This window comes from Protopterus annectens, chromosome 6.part0, assembly GCF_019279795.1.
Source record: "Protopterus annectens isolate FY-2018-M chromosome 6.part0, PAN1.0, whole genome shotgun sequence".
Classification (NCBI taxonomy): Eukaryota; Metazoa; Chordata; order Ceratodontiformes; family Protopteridae; genus Protopterus; species Protopterus annectens.
The window spans coordinates 889064967-889080422 of record NC_056737.1 but is presented as its reverse complement, the minus strand read 5'-3'; the positions used below and the strand labels follow the sequence as shown (position 1 = coordinate 889080422).

Here is a 15456-nt window from a genome sequence, read left to right as displayed (position 1 = left end):
AGTTTCCCATGAAATGTGCATAAAATGTTATATTTTCAAAGGTATAACATGCAAACAGTATGATAATGTCATTTTTATGGCATTGTTGTAAAAGTCAGTATTGTCATGTAAACTGCAGTAGTTATTGTGCTTACCCCTTTAAGGGGGGGGCGATCAAACCATTAAAATTAGTTACAAGCTCTATATGCATTTTCTAAATGATCAGTTTAAAATATGAAATATTAAAATAAGTAACAGACAGCATCAAAACTGGACTTGAACAATGTTCTTTTGTTTCACATCAATCTCAAATGCAATAGTTAGAGCATGCATGCTATAAGACAGTGTATGGAAGCTGAGTTGAGAGTAATGCCTATCAGAGATCTTCTATCATACAAGAAAAATGCTTATTAATAACTTATTTATATAAAATACTGACGGACATAAAATTTATTAATAAGCAGTTTACCTTTGGATTCAAAAACATTGTCATCACTCATGGAAATAGCTAACAGCAGGTATGTCAATTTATAAAATGGTGAGAAAATGCGACAGCTATCACTACATAAGAAGCACCTCATTATCAGCTCATTGGCATACCTCTGGCTAATACTAGTGCTGTCAGACCTGATGGTGGTAGTGTTTCCTCTTGAGGCCCATGCATACCATTGACAAACATAGCCCCCTATATACATACATACATATATACCTACATACAAATATTTCAAGCACAGGCATTAATGCCCTTCTAGCTTGCCAATATACCAAAACACTTGTTCCCATAATAAGTATCCAGGCTGTTCTTAAAAATATCTAAACTAGTACTTGCCTTAATGTAATTTGGTAGTCTGTTCCATGTATCAGCTACTCTGTCAGAGAACCAATTAGTACACTTCTCATTCCTATAGAATCTCCTACAAAGGGTGTCTGATGATTCTCTAGCACTTTTTGTTAACCCCAAACATTCCCAGAGCTAGATGTCACTAAATGCCCTATATACCTGAATAAGATCTCCTCTTAGATATCTGTAAGAGACACAGTACAAGTTCAGATATTTTAGTCTTTCATAATAACTTAAATGTTCACACCCATGGATACCCTTGGTATATTTCCATTGTACTCTTTCCAGTTTACTCATGCTTGTTTTCTTATAAGATTTCCATATTGTTATTCCATACTCAAGTTTAGGTCTAATGTAACTAATAAACAATGACTTCATTAGTTTTGATTTTCTAGACTTTATAAATCTTTTTATACAACCTATAGTTCGATAACTATCATTAACCAATTGGTTGATATGATTAGAAAAACTCATAGGTGAATCTACCCATATACCCAGGTCCTTAAATGAGTCTACAGTTTCAATCACTGTGCGCTGTATTATATATTCACCTTTCAATTTATGCCTACTAAATCTCACATGCTTAGTTTTTGATGTATTTATCAGCGTATTATTCTCCTTTGCCCAAATGGTCAATTTAGTCAAGTTATTTTGCAGACATGCCTTATCTGTAACACATGTAATCAGTTTACCCAATTTCAGGTCATCTGCATATAGACTGTAGAACACCTCAAATGAAAAAGTTAGGTCTGAAAGATACAATCTAAACAAGTAAGGGTCTAGGAAAGAGCCCTGTGTTATCAAGGATTTCACCTGTCCAGTTGCTGTATGATACTCGCCATGCCCTATTTGTAAGCTGTGAAGCTATCCATCTTATCAAGAGTACATCAATACCTAGTTGTACTAATTTATTGATCAGTGTTATGTGTATGACCCTGTCAAATGCTGAAGTTAAATCTATATAAATTACATCACAGCAAAATTTTTCATTCATAGCTGTTATTAAATTGTTATAGAACATCATGTTACAGGTAGTAATAGATGTTTTCAACATATGCATGCTGATATATGGTTTTGAGCCTCACCTGCCTAGTTCTGACAATAACTTATCCAATATTACCTTCTCCATTATTTTTCCACAACATGAAAGAAGACTTAAGGGTCTATATGACTCTGGGTTTGTCCTATTCCCCTTTCCCTTAAAAACAGGTTTAATAACCACATGTCTCCAATCTTGAGGAATCTCTCCATATTTATATGACCTACTGAATAACAGATATAATGCTACTGTAAGTTCTTGCTGAAGTGTTCTTAGGTCATTGTTACTAATTCTGTCTCCTCCCTCTGCTTTGTTTGGATCCAGTTTGTGCAGTTTTTTTTCAATATAATCTAATTTGATTCCAGTATTTGGGGTTACCTGGATGTTACTAGGACAACTTACCACCCTTGTTGTCGAGCCAAACTGTTTTGTATAAGATTTTGTAAATATATTTATAATCTGTTGTGTCTTACAATAAATTTTAGAATCTGCACACAGTTTATCAATGTGTGTGTCTTTACTCCTTCCACATCTTATGTATCTCTAAAAAGGTTTCCTATTATACTCAATATCTTTATATAAATTTTCTTCAAATTTTTCTTGATCTTGTCTCACACTATGCTTAACCTGTTTGTCCAGCTTGTTTATTTCAGTTTTCAAAGTTGTAGTTCACCTCTCTTTCATTTCTTATATTTTTTGTCTCTCACCTTAATCAGATATTTTGTTTTTATGGAAATATATCCGCCTGATGTTGCATGCCTAGATCATGATTTTAAATATTTTTTTTGATTTTTTTGTACTCAGTTTCTCTTTCAAAACTTTCCATATTCCATCTGCAGATTTTCCATTGAACACCTCACTCCAGTTAGTTTTACATAGTGACTGTTTTGCTTCCATATAATCTGTAATGAACCTTCTGTGCATTGGCTTAGATTTCAGTTAGGCAGAATTATCTAGCAACAAATTAACCATTATAATTCCATAATCACTGCATCTGTCTCTTTCTTCACACACACACACACACACACACACACACACACACACACACACACACACACACACACACACACACACACACACACACACACACACACACACCTTCTTTCTCCCATACACTCCCCTTCCAACAAACACACACAAACATTCACCAATAAATAAACTAGCCCTTTGAAAGTCAATCACAGTCTTGGAAACATCACCTATTAAACCACATACTTGCTCCAACACACATACACAAAATCCAGATTCTCAAATCCCTGCCTAAATGTCCTGATGAGACTACCCAGGTAAACACACTCAGAAACACAAACACATACACACACACACACACACACACACACACACACACACACACACACACACACACACACACATTTGTGTAGCTTTATTCATGCCTCTACAAACATGTACACACACAACCACACCCCTACATCTTCGCTGAACTGACTGCAACTGCAGTAGGGCTGAATGGCTGACAGACATCTCTTGACAGTGTTCACTTTTTCCTCCAACAGTGAAATTTTATGTTGCCAAGTGAATCTCTGAATCAAATGGCAGTATAACTTGAGAGCCACTGGCACTTCTGGAGGAGAGCACATGGGTAATTCACATTAGCATTAGTCACTCTTCCAGACTGCTGCATTAGTGTGCAGCTCTACCAGCAAGACCGGCCTCTGTGTTGTGGCCTCAGCTACTAGAAAAGCCTCAGAAGTAGAGTGGACTAAGAATTAGAAGGGCTTACAGTGAGTGGAAAATTACCATATACATGGTTCCTGCTCATGGAAAGCCTTTCTGAATCCCATCCATAGTCTTTACATCAAAATTCCAAATTGCATGCATCCATATTCAAAAGGATGCAAACAAGCACTACAGACTATTTTTAAAAATGAACTGGAGTTCTGCATTTTCATTCTCTGTTTACTACTGGTAGCTAACATTGGAGTACCCAGATACCAAATTATTCATATTCAAGTGAAAACTTAGAGAGGGATAATGTAGTCTAAAGTCACTGCAGTTTACTATTTCAAAATATGAATGTAACTATTTATGTATATATCTATAGCTATATATCAATATACTCATCGATAGTGGAATCTAAAGCAGATGACTCATAGCTTTATTAATGCAAAATAATAGTCTGGGTTGACTTTGCCCTGCAAAATAAAAGGCAATGACAGTTGTTTTTTAAACATAATTTTTTTATTCCATGTTCAATACAAAATCCCTTGAAATCTTCCCCACTCACTCTCTGCTTTCTGTGGCACAAATAAAAGGCTTTTGTAGTCTCAATCTAAAAAAATATTACAATGCTTTGAAATACAGTCTTTGGCCCCAAGTCAGATCACCAGGAGTCTCCCTTATTCAGCCATTCCTTTTGGCTGGTCACATTCAGAGCCAATACTCTAGTCTCCATTCACAAGTTTGTCACTAAAACCTCAAACTCATGTCTGGTCTTATTTTATCTAACTTGCTCTTTTTCAGTCTCTCTTTAAATAGCCTGAGGTTACACCCAAGGGCTACCTTGCATTGACCTGGTATTTTCCCACATAAAGGGTAATACTGCATTTCACAACAGTGCCACAAAAATCACATTATCATACTGGAAGTAATGAAAGATACTGATAAAATATAATAAGATGAGAGGATTTACCAAAAACTATACACATCAGTGGAGTAGCTTCCTGAAGCATATTAACGGTAGAGGATTATACAGCTATTATCTGATGCCACTATGATACAACAAATGCAACACTGTGTCTTTGCATTATTGGTATGAAGTCTGAACTATGTGTTTTTTTACTCTAGGTTTACAACAATTATCTAGTTCAGTATGCCTTTACAGAGCAGGTCTGTTAAAGATATAAGAGGGATTGACTGGGGTTATTCTTCTTATTATTGCCCCATGACTTTCAGCAGCTGTTCTTAACTCAGTGACTGACACAGGTAAGACAGATGCCCAGCAAAAGTGAGTATCAAAAAATATCCTTTGTTGAACAGGTTTGTAAACCACACAGGTTAGACATCACAGCTAGAAAAAAACTGTTATTCACCTCTGCTAGATTTGCTCTGAGCTCAACCCCTAGCACGAGAAACTTGTACAAAGCCTAAAATAATTGGGGGGGGGGGCAAAGGCTCAAAAATAGCAGCAGATTTTAAATATTGCTCTTATAAAGGTAGAAAGTTGCCAGAATAACAGAATTTGTGTTAGCATACATTTTCTGAAGGATATGAAGTCTGAAACTCATATGCATGTCATTAGTTAGTGACTTTATTTCTGAATGTTTTGTAAGAAAACCACATATTGTATGAGGAACAGACCAAAAATATGAGGCAAAAATCTGGACAGTTGAGTGGTATGATATAGGGCATTATTAACGGAAGCAGTGTGAATTCTTCCATGTATAATCCCCCCCTCCAACCCACAGCAGTAAGCAAATAGATTTGTCTCTGCAGCCAGCTTGGTAGAAAAGGTCATCCTGAGATACTGTAGAAATGTTCTCATGTTTACTGACAACCACCTGCTACTTGAATAATCTGCCACCATGTGTCAGGGTTGTAATTCTATAATGTTATTGGAGGCAAAACACTCACACAAAACCACTACAAATAACAATGTTGTCAATACCAAACAACACCACATGAAACCAATCTTAAACACCTCATACCAAACACATAGACCTATATATTCTCAGGTTCTTACCTAAGTCACAGAGGCTTCCTAACTGTAACTACTGGGCTACTAGGCTTTATGGTGGACACAACAGCTAACTGGGGCACATAAACTGCTCTCACTGTTAGTGTGGGTCCCTGGCATAGGTATGCCCGGTCCTCAAACTACTTATCACTGGCAAATATCCATGCCCATTTTTGGTGATATTAGTCAACACAAAGTATCATTATTGAGCTAATAAAAAGGGCTTCAGGTGACCTACAGACTCATGACCCAACTCAGTCTGGATTTGTTACAGGTAGGTCCTGCCTACTTAACCTGGATGACTTTTTCAAAAAAGTACTGAGGCAATGGATGAGGGCAAAGCAGTTCACACAGCCTATCTGAACCTTGTAAAGACATTCAGCACCATCCAGCACTCAGGTTTCATAAACTCTCCCAAATAAATGATAATCCCTATATAATCCACTGGACAGCAAACTGTCTCACAAACAGAACACAGAAAGTAATGACTGGTGGTTCTATCTCCTCCAAAAGACCTGTCACTAATGAACTTCCCCAAGTTTAGGTGCTTGGACTACTTCTATTTGTCATTTACTTTATTGGAGGTCAAAGCTAATGTTAAGGAATTGTGGCTGACAAAGTCTGCAGAAGACTGAAAACTTGGTGCCATCATAAACTCCCCAGAGGTCACTAGGATCCTATAAAAATGATTGAAACTAAATGACAAAAAATGCATAATCATAGTTTTTGGCAAGCATGACCCTCATTGTAACTATCACATTGAAAACACTTACCTGAAGACTGATCCCATACTTAAATATCTGGGAACCTATGCTGACAATAAACTGTCTGTGCTTTGATCACAACCTATCCACTATTGTAAGGAAGTCCTTTTTCATCGCAGAGCTTATATCGAATGGTATGGCATCCAGATCCAGGGATGTAATTTTTGCTCTGCACTCAGCACTTATTAGCCAGATTCTGGAGTAAAATTCCCCTTTCAGAATGCACTTGTCACAGCAAGAGACTGCAGTACTTCCTCACTAAAAAATCAAGGGCCTAAAACATAAAAACTATGAAGACCATCTCAAAGTCTTGTCTTTCTTCTTAGTATCATATAGGTTACTGAGCTCCAAAGCTAGTTACAAAAATAGGACAACCACAAGGCATGCTATAGTTATGTCAAGAAACTAAATGGCAATGCTCAGATCTGCTCTGAGCTACAACAGAATGGCATTAAATATACAGATCCCAAGGATATTGCCAATATCCTGGCAGATCGATTCAGTGCAAACTTCACCCCCCCTCTCACCCTGTAAACAGCCCATCTCAATACCAAAAGATTGCCAAAATCTGGTATTCACGGCCACACAGGTAAAAAACTAACTCTCCAAAGCTAAGAATACAGCATCCATGGGACCAGACAACATCCCGGGCTGTGTACTACATGAACTACAAAATTAACTGGCACCTCACCTAAGTGTCATGTTTAATCATAGCCTCACCTCAGGCTTCATGCCCAATGAGTGGCGCACTGCTACAGTTATCCAACTCCACAAGGGGGGATCCACCTTGGATTCCAGGAACTATCATCCCATCAGTCTGACGAGCCTGATCTGCAAAGCCATGGAATGCATTATCATGGAACTTATAAACAAAGACATTGGCAACCTTCAAACACTGGACCCCACCCAGTTTGGTTTTGTAAAGGGCTGATCTTGTCTCCTCAACCTGATTGACTACTTCAAATCAGTCTACAGAGCCGTGGACGAGGGTAAGATGGTCCACACAGCCTATCTGGACCTCGACAAGTCCTTCGACACCATCCCCCACTCTGGAATCATAGATAAACTTACTAAGCTGGGCATTAATCCCTACATTACTCAATGGGTTGCCAACTGGCTTACTGACAGAACCCACACTGTAAAAGTAGCCGACTCAAAATCCAGCTCCAGACAAGTGACAAGTGGAGTACATCAGGGTTCAGTCCTGGGACCGCTCTTGTTTGGCATCTACTTCTCTGAAGTACAGGCCAGCACTAAGGGACTCTGGCTAACAAAGTTCACAGATAACTGCAAACTGGGAGCCATTATTGAATCCCCAAATGATGCGGATATTCTACAAAAGGGCCCTACAGAAATGGATGCTTGGTGCCAGAGCCATGGGCTCAAGCTCAATGGCAAGAAATGTACAGTTATCCCCTTTGGGAAAAACCATGTACCCATGAATTACCACATAAGTGGCAGTACACTAAACAGCGAAAGTGTGATAAGGGACTTAGGGACACAGGTGGACAGTGGTCTCACTTTCGATAACCACATAATCACAACAGTCAGGAAATCCTTCAATGTGGCACACCTCATCACTAAGGGCTTTTCATCCAGAAAAAAAAGGAGGTCATTGTCCCACTGTACTCATCCCTCATTAGACCCATTATAGAGTACAACGCCCTGTTTGGTATGTACCTCACAAGACATCTCCAACAACTGGAAAGGCCACAGAAATACCTCACTAAAGGAATCACAGGCCTAAGGCAGATGCCCTATGCTGACCGTCTAAAAAACTCCAGCTATACTCTGTCACATATCGCCTACTCAGAGGTGATCTCTGCTTAACATACAAAGCCATGTCAAACCCAGTGTTGTTGGACATGCTACACTTAAATAAATCCCAATCCCTCAGAGCTACATGCTCCAGGGATCTAAACCTGGTCATCACAATGAACAAAACATGCTGGAGGGATAGGTTCCTGACCCAGAGATTTCCCATACTCTGGAATAGACTGCCCATACATATCAAGCTGAGTGCCTCTTTGGCCCTCTTCAAAAAGGAACCTTGACAATTGGATGGGAGATAGGAACTTCACCCCGGGGATCACGTCAGTTGCCCTGTTAGACAGGGGATCAGGGAAGTAAATATTCTGGGAAGAAATAGCTTGTATAAGCCCTGGGGCCGATAGCCTAGTTCCAACCTATGAACCTATGAGAGGCAGCTTATTCCTCCCATATAGCTCCTCAACAGACCCTGTTCTGTCAAACCTATTATTCATTCAAAAGTCCACTGGTATCAGAAACAGCTGCCCAAGGTATTGCAATCTACTTTGCATGGTTAACAGAACATGCTGGAGGTACAGGTTTGTATCACAGAGTATACCACTTCTATGTAACCGTCTTCCCCTCCACATAAAGTAAAGTATTTCTCTTATTCTATTCAAATGTAACTTGGACAAATGGATGGGTAACCACAAATTCACTCCTGGTTTAGCAGCAGTGACCCTCATGCATAGGGAAAACATGTAAGTCACCAACATATACTTGTGTGGTCCATCTTTGGAGATTAGTATTGCAAAATATAAGGGCTAATAATTACCATGGGAATACAGGACTAGACTTCTTAAGGTCCTCACAGATCAACAGCCTATGAATCTATGAACATATAGGAAAAAAAAACAATACTGCCACATTTCTTAAAACATCAGACATGAAATATATTCCTTATAAGTGCAAAACAAGTGAAAGATCACTATAAATGGGGTGGATAGTCTCATTGTAGAAGATCATTTACCTAATATACTGTCAGCTAGTAAGAAATACATTGATATTTGCACTACTTTATGACAGATAAAGTTTGTTTTACCATTTTACCTTTTCTATCCATGTTATGGATCATTAAAAATTGCCATAATGCAGTCAGACCCTGTTTGAAAGACAGTAATGGAACACAAGTGTCTGAATTTATTATAGGAAACCCCTTTCTAATGGTATTCTTACCTATTGGCATTAATTGCATTATGCAGAGACCTTTACCTGTAAGTGTACACTTTGTAACCTTATATGGCATACCAAGACTTTTCTACATTGATTTATTTTGTCACTGTTATGATTTTTCAGTGGTAGATCTGTTTGTCTTCTGTGTTTGTGAAGGTTCAAGGCCATTCATGTCCCTGGCTTTCTGCAGACATATAAGTATTATTCAAGGGAGATGATTTTTGTACAGTATAACTGGAAAGCAAATAATCAAAACCAATGAATCAATGTCCTAAATGTAAGACACAACTGGAAATCTCAAATAAAAAAAAATCAAAATCAAGCCATCTGAGAAGACAAGTCATGGCCTCTCAACCAAGGAGTTTTAGAAGGTAATAAAAAGCACTGCTGTTACTGCCAGATAATGGCGTGTCTCTCATGAATCAATGCACCATAGAAACCATCAAAAACTTATTACAGTTACACCACAAAAAATAATTAACAGTCACCTACCCATCTTCTGAAACAATGGCCTTTAATCCCATCCCCACCTCCATTATCAGGAATGCACCCAGTCTATTCTATCCACCATGGGTTAGTCCATATTCTTTTTAGATCCAGAACTTTCAAAGCACTTTGTAAACTGCTGCAAAAGTCTGAATACAGTCCTACTGTAGCTTCCTGAGCAATACTGTTGATCATATAGCTAAACACCTCTTTCTCATATTTAGTCTGCCCCTCACCACCAGTTTGGTTCCCCTCCCAGTTTAAGCACTCCTTAATTACCTTAATCCAAAAAAAATGGTATGTTCACATCCTCCCAAGATTTTTACCCCATCTGTATACTCCTTGCCTAGAAAATACTGCTCCACTAATCACTCTTAATTTCTCTCAAAATTCCTACAATATACAAACATTTATTAGCAATAATGTAGATTTATTAACTTGAGCCTCAAGAATGAATACCATTTTTTCAGTTCTTTCCATAGCCAACTGATTAACAGTCATGGCAAGGTCCCTAATATTAAAGTTATCAAATACATCCCTTATTACTTAAGATATCAGGTTAGTCTTTACTTTATATAGGTGCTGCCCCCCCCCTTTTATAAAATATAGTGCTGAAAAAAAAAAAGCTTTAGCAAAATTACTTCTGCCAAATAAGGGGAGGATTCATGATTTTGCATGAGGAGGTGCAGTCAGTAAATCAGGCCACCATGATGTGTAATCCACAGAGTAAGACATCAGGAAGAGCTCTGAAATGTAGTTCTGAAAGCAAAGTAAAATATATTAATTTGCATGTAACTGTGGTACAGTTGTGGTAGTAGAAGTAGATAACTACTATATTGTACAGCGTACCGGAGATTAACAGATAGTACCAGTTGCTTCAACATGCATAGGACAGATGTTTGGTCACCCTTGTCAGTTAGTTTGTATCTGTAAAGCTTGCTTAACTACTTAGTAATCTAATTAGTGTGTCTCCTCACCTATACCATCAGAAGATAGTTACCTTCTCTGTATACCTGACTTAATATTGTAAGGAAAGTGAATGAAATAATGACCACAGTCATGTGTCTCAGCTGGTAAGTCATAGATATATATATACTGTTCCTCTGACAAGCCATATCAAATCATTCAACAGTGATCATGTAGATGCCACGTGCTTTCAGAGATACGTGCCTCCTCAAATATACCCCTAAAGATCGCCATCTTTTGTGTATGACTCCTGTGTTTGATTGTGAGGAAAGACAGAATAACAACCACAGTAATTTATTTCAACTTATCTAAGAGTGACCACATAACTACCCATAGCTTTCACAGGCAGTATACATATTTACCAATAGTCTCAGAAGATAAACATATCTGACAGTGTCAGAGGCTAAAAAGATAGCACACTTACCTTTGGTCCTGGAAGAGCAGAATGGTGTAGTTTCTATTCCCACCTGTAGTGACTGGAATCATTTCCCATTTCTGATGCTGCAGTGCAGCATTAGTAGATGCTGAATTTCTAAGTGTTAAATCCTTTGGATGAGACATTAAATGAAGGTTTCATCTACATGAGTTGGTGGTAGATCAGGTAGATGTAAAAGATCTCATGGCACTTACCAGAAATAGTGGTAGATTCCTTTATATATATTATTACATTACACCTCTTCCATTCTAGTCACATTTGTACAATATTTACAGATATAATGTGTTCAGTTTTTTTACATCTTCATTTTCAAAAATATCTTTCATTTTGCACCCCTTCCTTTTCTCTGCAATCATCTTTTTAATCCAGCCAATAGATCTTCATTATTCCTATTTTTATTGCACAATAATTCATCACATCTTCCTTTCCACAGCACCCATAATGTTTTTTGCAGTCCAAAAATAATGCATTGTTGTTTCTTCTTCATTGCAGTCTTTACATTTTCACTGTTGCACTGTTCTGTATGTCATATTACTTTTTACAAGCAACATTATCCAATAATAATCTCCAGAAATCATCTCCCCCCTCATAAAAATCTCTAGATATTTCCCTTCTATTTTTCTGTGATAACATGTTGGTCTGCCTCACTGTCAAGGAGAGTCAGGATATGTCTATACATGCATATATCAAGTGCTGTCCCCCCCAACTCAGGTGAATACATGTTGATGTACACTCTTGTATGGGAACAAAGACTGTGTGGAAACTGTGTTCAACTGTGTATTCAACTGTATCAGAAAGGTGGATGTGTGTGTCATGCCATAGGTGATCTGTGATGTTGCCATGGCCTATCACACTGCCTATTGTGATCTGGCCTAGGGTTCTGACATAATCACACATGCAGGTTTCATTGAGAAAACCCCCAAGCTAGGGATTAAACTTTATGTCAGTTGATGGGTAACCAATTGGCTGATAGAACACATCATGTGAAATTATGGTGAATCAACCTGTACCAGTAGAGCTGTCACCACTGGCAAACCCCAGGGATCTGTGCTTGGCCCTTCACTGTTTGAACTGTACTTCTTGACAGTTCAGGCTAAAGTATATGGCCTTTGGATTACCAGTTTTGCTGAGTCTTGTATATTGTGTGTGAACACTGAGTCCACCAACGGTGACAACATAGTACAGGAGAAGCTAGCACACAAGTGAATGGTGACAAAGGCACATTTTGTACAACTAAATGCAGAAATGTGTGTTTGTAATGTTGTTCATCTGAGTTCCCTGTTAATCACAGCACTGAAAACAGTCCTGCTATGCAGAAACCTAGTGATGCAAGCACTGGGAACACATGTAGATAGCAATTTCAACATTGACCACCAAGTGTCCACACTACTTTTGAAAGCCTATGTTGTGGACATCATAAGTCATGCCATCATATCGAGACCTCAGGATTGTATGACAGCACTGTAGTCAAACCTCATTACAACACTGATAGAATATAATGCTGTTTTTCACATGTACTTCAACACACACCTGTAGCAGCTGCAGATACCACAGGGCTTTCTCAACAAGATAGCACAGGGCCTACATACCATGCCATCATTTATGTAGATATATTAAAAGCCATCTCAATGCAATATTTATTGTACTGGATGAGGTAACTTCTGCCTGGCCTCCAGGTCAGTCTTTGACCCTGCCCTGGTGGGGGTACTGCATATCCAAAAATGTGATATAGCTGATGACAGTGGCAGTGTCTGTTGAGGAGAATGTAACACTGTCCCACATGGTGGTGTAAAATGCTCCCTGAAATAAAGTCAACCAACAGCTCACACACAGACATGCACACAGTTGACTGCAGTGAGAATATAACCCCAAAAAACAGACCAGAGAGCACAGTACTTCATGCAAGCACCATGGCACAAGTCTGAGATTTACATGACTGCAGGTGAATGTATAGTAGATCACATCAGCAGACCATGTGGGAGACAAGATGTTGGGTGGGCTGCATGACATAGATGTGTAGGCATCGGCAAGTATCAAAATACTGTCAATCCATGCCACTGGAGCAGTATCTGTGGGATACGCATTTCTGCTCTTCTGTTTAGACATTTACACACAAACACACACAACCAGTGGACTACAGTTAGAACAGAACTCCTACCTGTCTAATTACACAGACTACAGAGCACAGTACTTTATGCAGGAGCCACGGCACAAGTCTGACTTTTACAAGACTGCAGGTGAACTTATAGTAGATTACATCAGCAGGCCATGTGGGAGACAATATGTTGGGTGGGCTGCATGACATGGACGTGTAGGCATGTGCAAGTATCAAAATACTGGCAATCCATGTCATTGGAGAAGTAACTGTAGGATACACACTTCTGCTCTGCTGTCTAGACATATATGAGTGCAGGTGAACCTATAGTAGATAACATCTACAGGCCATGTTGGGGACAACAGGTTGGAAGACGTGCATAGGCACATAGCTTCATAGGTTCATATGAGGTGACTAGCCTAATAGCACTAGGGTGTTTAGAAGCCTAGCTGTGTAAAAACCCAAGTACCCTTATTGAGCATAGTTGGATGGTCATATTTAGCAGAGTAAGTTTGTGAGCGGCAGCAATAGGCCTTGTCCATGAGGGACATAGATGTCAGACCAGAGGTGACTTTACAATCACCCAATGAGTACTCAAGGTTGGCCTTAAACAGGGTCATCAAGGAGCACTGCTTCTCATGCAGTGGGAGCCTATTACAGAGGAATGTGAACCATTGTGGGATACATCTGTCTCCCCAGCATGTTCTGTTTATGTCACAGGCTATATTGAGAACCCAGGGGCAAATTATTCTTGTCCAATTTGAATTGCAGATGTCCATCATTTCCAGAAGAGCAGGGTCTGAGACTGCTCTGCAGAGCAGGGATAGGTCACCTCTCAGCAGCCAGCATGATACCAAGTACAGTGACAAGTATGTCAGTCTTTCCATGTATGTCATGTTTGGAGGCACAACCCTATGTTTTCTCCAATTGCTGTAGGTGTCTGGTAAGGTACAGACAAATGTGAGCATTGTACTCCATTACTGGTGTGATAAGGGGAGAGTACAGCAGAGGTATGACTACCCTTGTTGTGGATTTTCTTCTTCTTTCAGCTTTTCCCTCTTAGGGGTCACCACAGTGGATCACCTGTCCGCTCATGATTGGCAGTGGAGTTTTACGGTGTCGAGTTGCCAGCCCGGCAACCAACCTTCCACAGAAGGCACACACACACACACTCATGCCTAGGGTCAATTTAGAGTGTCCAATCCACCTACAGCATGTTTTTGGGATGTGGGAGGAAACCAGAGCACCTGGAGGAAACCCACGCGACCACAGGGAGGACATGCAGACTCCGCACAGTAGGCATGCCAGCCGAGAATCGAACCAGAGAACCTCTTGCTGTGAGGCGGCAACGCTAACCGCTGCACCACCGTGGCCACCCTACCCTGGTTGTGGATATGATGTCCATATGTATAATGTGTGCAGTGCAGATTGTGTGTGTCACCACTATGGGCACATAGTGATGAAAGTGTAGATTGGTATCAACATGTGTTCCCAAGTCTCACAACACTGTGTTTGAACTTGGGGGGGGCTATGTATATCACAATTAGTAGGGGCACATCATTGACAAAGGGGGCAATAAGTCATTGTAAGCTTTAAGGTTCAGTCCATGAGTTTGGCACCAATCATTAGTCTGTGCCAGTCTCTTTTGTAATATGTTATCATGACAGGGGACTCTGTATGAGTGCGTCCAGTTAGCAGTCATCTGCAAACTTGGTAAATCACAAGCCATCTACCGTTGCCAGTGCTTTAGGGGAATTATTTTCCAAACAGTTGAGGGCCCAGCACAGATCCTTCTGGTATGCCACTGGTGAGTGTGCTTGTGGTGGAGGTGCATTCCCCAGCTCTGAGAGTGTGTGTTCTGTTGTTGAGCCATTTGAATACATGTCTAGTACTGTATGGCCTAACTCCCAGATGGGAGATCTTCACTATGACATAAATGGAGGATAGTGTCAAAGCCCTGGATAAATCAACATAGGCGTTATGTCCTCTTAACTCTCATCCAGGTCTTTGGGGTCAGTATCCAAGATGTCCACAAGGTTCAATAAGGAAAATATACCCTTGACAAAACCAAAATTGGTAGGGTCAAGTGAGATGAAGGTCACCTATGTCCCTGTGGATATGGTCCATGCTGATTCCTATACTAGCCTTGCAGATAAGGCTTTTTAGGCATATGG

General features: G+C 39.6%; 1 protein-coding gene across 1 annotated transcript in view; it reads right to left on the bottom strand.

Annotated features, from left to right (window-relative positions):
* Positions 1–15456, bottom strand: part of KCNH5 (potassium voltage-gated channel subfamily H member 5) — a 2144936-nt gene that overhangs the window by 2675 nt on the left and 2126805 nt on the right.